This window comes from Hyaena hyaena, unplaced genomic scaffold, assembly GCF_003009895.1.
Source record: "Hyaena hyaena isolate Hyena2069 unplaced genomic scaffold, ASM300989v1 scaffold_1638, whole genome shotgun sequence".
NCBI lineage: Eukaryota > Metazoa > Chordata > Mammalia > Carnivora > Hyaenidae > Hyaena > Hyaena hyaena.
Genome location: NW_024082271.1, coordinates 76581 through 85238, shown reverse-complemented (window position 1 = coordinate 85238; position 8658 = coordinate 76581). Strand labels below are relative to the sequence as shown.

The following is an 8658-nucleotide window of genomic DNA, read 5'->3' as shown; positions in this document are numbered from 1 at the left end:
ATAATAGGAAATTTTATGTCAGTCGTGCTTCAATACAAAATTGGTTAGGTTTTTTAATCTTTCATTTCCTCTCTAAAAATAGAAGCACTAGTAACATGTACTCATAAGCTGGTGAGTATGAAATGAGACAATGCATGCAAAGAGCTTAACAAAAAACTAAGGTTTGTCTGCTCTTTCTCCATGACAAATACTCTGCCTTGTCCTGTTTGAATATGCTGTGTTTTGCAAAACAATTTATAAAGAAATCATGCAGTGGGTAATGTGTGCATATATTATAGACATAACTTAAAAAGCATGTAACTGTAACTAAATATGGAACACTTCACCAATTTGAGTGTCATCATCATACAGGGGCCGGGCTCATCTTCTCTGTGTCTTTCCAATTGTAGTGTATGGGCTGCCAAAATGAGCTGGACTAACTGTAACTAAAAACCAAAGAAATGAAAGTACAAAACTTGCTTCTTCGTTTATTGTTCCCGTCCTTACCTCAGTGATTTTCAAATTCTCATGTTCACTTTGATAATTAAACTCTCTTGTCTGCTGCTTTGTATAATACTCTCCTTTGTTAACTGAGTTCAGAGGAACACATTTTGTATAGGAATGCACTTTCAAAAGCAGAACTGGCTCTAAGTATTATGGGAAGGTCATTCATTCTTGTATCCAATTTTGTCCTATGAGGGGTATACAGCTGTCCAAGTTTTGCTTTTGTTTCACAGATCATTTAGAACAATTTGAAATGAGCAAAATATCAACAATTTTAAAAGCAGGCCATTCGCAATGTAAAAATTAAAGTACCTGCAGTGAAAAACAAGCTCAGTCTCGATGAGTGAGCAAGAAAGACATTTTGGAGATCTCGCAATTTTGCTTTGATAATTGAGAAATGGAGCAGAATTAGAGTCCAAGTAAATTTCTTTTAGACATTTTAGGGCATAGCCCAATAGATAGGAGAACCTGGGGTTCCAAATATTCTTAAAATGTTACCATATAAAGTAGGGTTAATTCAGAAGACATGTATCTGCACAATGAACATTGATGTTCTCTGGGGTTCTGGTTATGCTTTTTATTCTAAACCTACTGGTAGGCTCACAGAGCCCATATCCTGGTTTTGTAAATAATTCATAAATTTATGTCAATTTTTCACTCCAGTCCAATCTCTCTTATGTACTTTGTATCTAATACCTTACTGTATCAATTCCACTGTTTTCAAGGGAGAAGTTCTCAGGATTTTACAGTTACCATTAAGAATCTGAAATCTTGCCATTTTTATCTTTTCCTAGGTGTCAAAAGAGAAGTTTGATAAATAATTCGTTTTTAAAGCTTAAACCTAAATGAAGGCTAACTTTCAATTTTTCACTTCATTAGAAAAGCACCAAATAGAGCATGGAGGCTGCTTGGGATTCTCTGTCTCTCTCTCCCTCTCTCTCTGCTCCTCCCCCATCTCTCTCTTTCTCTTTCTCTCTCTGTCTCTCTCAAAAATAAATAAATAAACACTAAAAAAAGAAAAGCACAAAATAGAGTATAACCCAATGTTTTGTTATATTTTCACTTTCATTGGAAATACAGTAATCCAAATTTCAAATAATAAATAAATCTTGGCATAATTACATTATATTATGACACTAAATTTATAGAACCATAGAATAAAACTAATATGGAGGAAGTTGCCCATAGACAGAGATTCTGTTTTAGGTTCTTATTTTTCTGAGTAATATCTATAGGTAAGTAGTGACTAGTTGTGTTAGTAAATTAAATAGTCAACTCATTCAGCTAACATATTGTGTGAACCAATGGGGGGTAATTTGTTGGATGAATAATTCAAATGTCTCAGGGTGCTTGGGTGGCTCAGTCGGTTGAGCGGCTGACTTCGGCTCAGGTCATGATCTCATGGTTTGTGGGTTCGAGCCCCGCATCAGGCTCTGTGCTCACAGCTAGCTCAGAGCCTGGAGCTTGCTTCAGATTCTGTATCTCTCTCTCTCTGACCCTCCCCTGCTCATGCTGTGTGTGTGTATCTCTCTCTCAGAAATAAACTAAACATTAAAAAATTTTTTTAAAAATTCAAATGTCTCATGTGAAATGATAAGGATACAGAGAGGAATAAATAGATAGTACAATTTAAGAAAGAGCAAGATTAGAGAGTCAGACATTATTGTTTAAGTCTTGACCCTAAATTTGATCTTTTAGATCTGGCCTTCTCTTCTCTATCTGCTCCCTGGAAACAGAGGGCCAGTGTCAGCACGAAGCCCTAGAAGAGGTAGAGCATTCTCCAGGAACAGCTGGTCCTCACGATGTCTGAGTGAGGGGAGTGAGAAGGAAATATGTAGTACATTTAACCACTGGGATGTGGTGAGGGCTAGATACTTCATCCTTCTTATCTTGGCTAATACAATGATCTCAGAGGGTTGGGGTTAAGAGCAAATAAAGATAATATTGAATGTACTAGCACAGGCACTCATATAGTGTAAATACTATCTCCAAAAATTCCTTTTATCTCAAAAATTCTTTTTTGATTCTTAGTGATAACATCTGTAAACTTGAAGCATGTTGGACAATTTTTATCTATAATAATAACTAGCATTTATTATTTTGTGCCACACGGTACCAAGTATGCATGCATGTGTTTACTTCTCTACCATTATGATGATCTTGTCATCCTCTCCTTCTTGCTGATGAAGAAATGGGGCATGGACTATAAGAAAGAGTACATGCAACAATTATTAATATAAAGACCACTGATGACAACCAGAAATATGACTACGGTTTATTAAAACAATATAAATTACCCCAATTAGAGAAACACTTCTTTGAAATGACTCAACTAAATTCAGTCTTTATATCTAAATGTTACAGTATATCAGTTTCTCATATGCAATTATAATGAAAAAGTAGATCATTTCTTTAATGACCAAACTTGGGGGGAAAACACAGAATACCATTTCAACAAATATAAAGTTAAAAAAACCCCAGAAATGTATCAAGTGAGATATTATATATTAAATTATTAGATTATATTCAAGTTTCTGGGTAAAGTGTTTTTATTGGGAAGTGTATGGTAAAATCAACAAAATATACTTTAGGAATCCACCTAACTTCTCATAATAGAGTTGTAAAATTTGAGTTCTTTCTTTCAAAAAGTACCTTAGAACGATGAAGTACTATCATGTAAGGAATGATACTGCTTGCTAGAGAAGAATCACCCCTTTAATAAGCTCATTTATCAAATGTCAAGAATAAAAGATCCAACTTTATTAATTTTATTGAAAAAATATGAAAAACAAGTTTCCAGTAAAGGCTTCACTCTAGTATTCTCAAACACAAACACAGTTAGAAAAGAACCTACTTTTTTCAGATAAATTTTATTTGTTTAAAGATACACACTATGCTACTTATGTTAATATTATTCATAGGGGCTGGCTAAAGGGGCATTTTTTTTTCTTTCCCTGCTATTATTTAAAGAAAAAGTAAAGAAGTAGAAAGGGGCCATAGAAAGGCAGGAGATACAGTTTTTTTTTCTAAATATCTGCCTTTTATAAGTTCTAGATCAATGAATTTATTGTGTCAAACATTTTAAAAAGAGTAAGGTTTTGTTTTTATAAATATTAAATATATCAGTTGTAAATATTGAAAAACTGACAATTGCAAAACATGTATGTTTCATAGTATTTATTCACCCACCCATCCATTCATTTATTAAAAAAATATTATTTAATAGCACTACCAGGTACTAGATACTATTCTCATCATAGGTACTAGATACTGTTCCTGTCACTGAGGTAATGAGTCAGGTTCTGAGAAATAGATTATCTACTACTATTCAATCACTAACAATATAATGATAGTTTGATTATCTGGCTATATATCAAATGCATTTAATGTAATTTTTAATGTAATATTTTTGAAGGAAAGAAAGTTACTATCTAGTTTCTTCAATGTCAATTCCTTTTTTGCATATTTTATGAAAGTGTTATATCCTTTCAAACATTCTTTGCCAGGCTAGAGAAATTGTATATAGGGACATATTGAATATCATGCTTAAAAACATACAAGCCTGAAGTTTTACTGTATTGAAAGCCCAATATTTTGTTGATTTTAAAAATAAAATAGAGTGGCACTGGGTGGTTTAGTTGGTTTAGCATCTGGAATCAGCTCAGGTCATGAGCTCACTTTGTGAGCTCCAGCCCCACATCGGGCTCTCTGCTGTCAGCAGGAAGCCCATTTGGGATCCTCACTCTTCCCTCTCTCTCTCTGCCCCTCCCTTGTTTGTTCTTGTGCTCTTTTAAAAATAGATAAACATTTATAAATACATACATACATAACAATGACAATAATAAGAAAAACAAACCTGAGCTACGTCTAAACTAAAACCAAATGTATGTATTTAACACATTAAGGAGGATGCTCCACATTGTGTGTCATCAGGAAAATGAAAATTGAAACACCAGTGAGATATCACTGCACACCTATTAGAAGGGCCAAAGCTGGGGCACTGACGACAGTGCATACTGTGAGTGGAGGGACAGGAACTCTCATTTATTGCTCTTGGAAGTGCAAACCGATGCAACCACTTAGGAAGACAATTTGACAGTTTCTTACAAAACTAAACACACTCTTATCATATGTTCCAGCTATTGCACTCCCAGAGAAGATGAAAACTTATGTCCACACAAAAACCTGCACATGGATGTTCATATAGCTTTATTTATAATTGCTGAGAGTTGGAAGCAACCACGAGCTGGAAGCAAGTGGACTGATAAACATCTCCAAAATGTAATATTTTACAGCGCTAAAAAGAAATGCTATAAATCCATTAAAGGACACGAAGGAATCTTGAGACATATTACTAAGTGACAGAAGCTAACCTGGACAGGCTACCTACTGTATGGTTCCATCTATAAGACTTTCTGGGAAAGGCAAAACTACGGACACAATAGAAAGACTAGTGGCTGCCCGGGGTGGGACTGGGGGGAGGGATGGATAGGCCGAGTGCAGATTTTTAGGGCAGTGAAGATACTCTCTAGGATATAAAACGATGAAAGAATGTCGTTATACATTTGTCCAAACACAAAATGTACAACATCGAGAGTGATACCTAAAGTAAACTCTGGACTTTGGTTAATTATGATGTGTCCACGTCGGTTCATCCGTGGTAAGACACGTGTCTTTCTGGGGAATGGTACTGATAACAGGGGACGCTATGCACGGAACTATGCGTGTGTGGGGTGGAAAGGTACAGGAAGTCTCTGTACTGTCCTCTTTATTGTGTCGTGAATTAAGATTGCTTTAAAAAAAAGTAATCTTGAAAAGAAAATAAGAATAGAAAGGAAAAAAACGATTAAGAAGGAATGAAACTGGAAGATTCTTTGATTCAAATTGGAAATGAAATGTATTTTGCCCAATGAATACTTTCTATTTGTAACAAAGTAGCACATTTTAGGTATTACCAAGTAATATAGATATGTTTCTGGCAATAGGACTGTGTGGGGAGTAAATTTAAAATTTTTTAAATGAAAAGAGAAAAGAGAAATTCTTCACAAGACTAGATAGAGTCCTAATACATATAATTATGTTGAGGGGCATCAGTTCACATGCATGAAAGTCATATTTTTTAAAAAACATATTGATGACTAACCTAAGAAACATTTTAGAGCAAGGAATGTGTTTTACTGTTTTAGGCCAATACTCAGGAATGAGCAGATGAATCAGTGAATCAGTGTGAAAGAATCATTAATAATAGGACTATATCCACATTAATGGGGCTTCCAGAAATTTGCATTAGAAGACAGTATTCTTTTTAGTATATAAAAAAAAATTTCCTTCTCAAATTAAGGAAAAACACTATTCTATTTCTTATTGATATCTGTTAAAACGATGGTCTTTCAAGTATTTATTTATATAGGATCACCTTCCAGATGTACTGTTTGGTGTCACATGGGAAACATTTATCTTCACGTCCTTCTAAATCTCTCTTATATGATTCATACTGAATTTCAGCCCAACCACCTTTAAAAAAAATAAAAACAAACATTCCCTAAGGTGCTCAAGCTCATGAGTTCCAATACACCATATAAACTGCAATAAACCATATGCCGCAGGAGTCTAGAATAAATAGCCCTTTTAAAAAACTGAGCTGCCAACAAAATTGAGATTCCATTTTTAAATGATTTTCTGCAAAGTAAACATTTTTCAAGCTTGATCTTTGTGTAATTTTTCACTGGCATTTTTCAAGCTAGAAACAACCTGCACATGTTCTTTTCGTAGAGAAGGGTTTAATACTCCACTGTGTCACCAAGTCCCAGTGAGCTAATTTGTTCTAAAGACAACATTACTACATCAATACAACGCAGCTTAACCTTCAACTAACCTTATTCTGTTTGCTTTCCACATCCCAACTGAGGCTCTCAGCCAAAACGTCCCCTCAATTCTGGGTTCATTTCTCTCTAGGTAGAAAGTATGTGCATATAAACTATGCTGCTTTTGTATATCAGAGAAAAGGCAACATTCACACAATCCAAACCCCCCCTCCATACACACACGTGCACACACACGCATGCACACACACTCCTTATTCCCTAGCTTTTAAAACATGGAATCACTTCAGGGAGGCAGAATGCTTAAGACAGAACTTCATCTTAAAGCAAAGTCCCCAAAGAGAAATTGTGAAAACCCAGAACAAACCCAAATCCCACAGCTTAGTGTTTGGCCTCAAATCTGTTTATTTCTTTTTTTTTTAAGGTCTCTCGCTCTGACATCCTTTTTCCCATGAGCAGATGATGACAGTTCTTGGTGAAACTGCCATGAAACTAGTTCTTATCTTAATCTCATCCATTATTTCTCCCTCAGCTCTTCTCTTCCAGATCTAAAATAAAATAAATACGCTTTTAGGGTTTCTTCATTTGTTGAATTCTGAAATTTAATTAATTTGTCTGCACTCGAACATGATTGCACTAGATTCTCCTGTGTTGAGGTGGTGACATTTTTCAATTTTCCCTTCAAAAATCATGAAACATGAGTATATCGAAACAGTTTAGACAAATTTCATTCAGACTTTATGCCAGTTAGACCAGTTGAAACGTTCTCATTTTTTTGTTTTTGTGTTTTCACAAAAAATAGAAATTCTAATTAGAAACTGTAGGGTGGAAAAGAGAATGTTCTGTATTTTATTTTAAAGGATCAATCTAATAGTTAGGTGGTTTGCTGACTCTAGGTCAAATCTCACTATCTCAGCCATATGTGTCCAAGGATAGTCAGCTGTCAGAAAAAACTGGGTGAGGGGGTAAAAGGAATATGAGCCAAAATGGGCTTGGTAACTGAAGAATCACAAAGAATATTTGTTATCCTCAGGACTAAGGACTTCCTTACAAAATTTATCTCAAACCTGGAAAATAACTCATGGGCAGTAGAAACACTTTTATTAGGGAAAAGCTTGATATTAAGATACCACTGTTTTATCACTGCCATTTTAGTTTAAAAATGTCTCCAAGTCTGTGCATTCTTAAAAGTTAGCATGTTATAAAGTCCCCACTGATGTTTGCAGAGAGGCAATTGTGAATGTCTTAATGACAGTTTTATCTGATTAGAATGGTCACTAGATGAACTAGAGAATCCATTTTCTAAAGCCTTTAAGATTACAAACAAGAGTTAGATTGGGTTCAGGACAATTAACATTACTTGTATTTTATTGAATTTTAATTCCTTGAGAATTGGCCGTGCAGATATTACCCAGGCCAAAGTATTTTTGGAGAAAGAAAAGGAGACGTTTTATTTCCAGTATTTCGGATACTTTCAGGATTCTCAGTGTCTGAATGAATAACATCAAAGTCAGTGGTTTTATGTTCTTGTTTTACTTCAGAGCTATCCATGAAGATTTTACAAAACATGAATGATCAGGCAAACCCTCAAAACCTACTGAATAAGAATCACTAAGATGGGAAACAAAAATCGGTCCTTGGGGTGCCTGGGTGGCTCAGTCAGTTAAGCATCTGACTCTTGGTTTAGGATCAGGTCATGATCTCACAGTTTGTGAATTTGAGCCCTGTATCAGGCTCTGCGCTGACAGTGTGGAGCCTGCTTGGGGTTCTCTCTCTCTCCCTTCTCTCTCTGCCTCTATCCCACTTGTGTTCTTTCTCTCAAAGTAAATCAACTTACAAAACTTTTAAAAAATCACTACTCATAAAATGTTTCATAGGGCTATTGATGCACACCTTGTTTTGAGAGCCACTGGTCTAAATATGGGCTAAAGTCCCACAGCTCTGGGAGTGCTGTTCATCCCTTATTTTGGAGGAGGTGCTCTGGCCTTGTCAGTCACAGGAGCTTCCTGGCACCTTCTTCAACCTTGGCTATAATTACATTTATCTGAGGAACTTTGAAAAAGCACATTCAAGGTCTGTACCCTTATTAAGCAAAAGAATCCATACATCCTAATTTTTGTAAGCCTCCTTATGGTTACAATGTGTACTCAGAGCTGAGGACCTTAGGTTTAAGTTTAAGAAGTAAAAGTTGTGAGCAATGACTAACTAACATTGCCAACGATCAGGTCACTCTAAGTAACCCAAATAAGTCAATCAAAACTTAACCTCAAAGCTTACTGAGCTGATACTTTTCTCCTTTGTTCTTCACTTCTTTCTGTATCCTCCTTTGGTTTCTTTCTTACCAATCCACTTT

At 35.4% G+C, this 8658-nt stretch overlaps 1 non-coding gene across 1 annotated transcript; it reads right to left on the bottom strand.

Moving 5' to 3' along the window:
* Positions 1 to 306: 306 nt before the first annotated feature.
* Positions 307 to 413, bottom strand: LOC120226250. Its single transcript, XR_005526982.1, has one exon. It is a non-coding gene; the product is annotated as a U6 spliceosomal RNA (small nuclear RNA).
* Between the last annotated feature and the right edge of the window lie 8245 nt (positions 414 to 8658).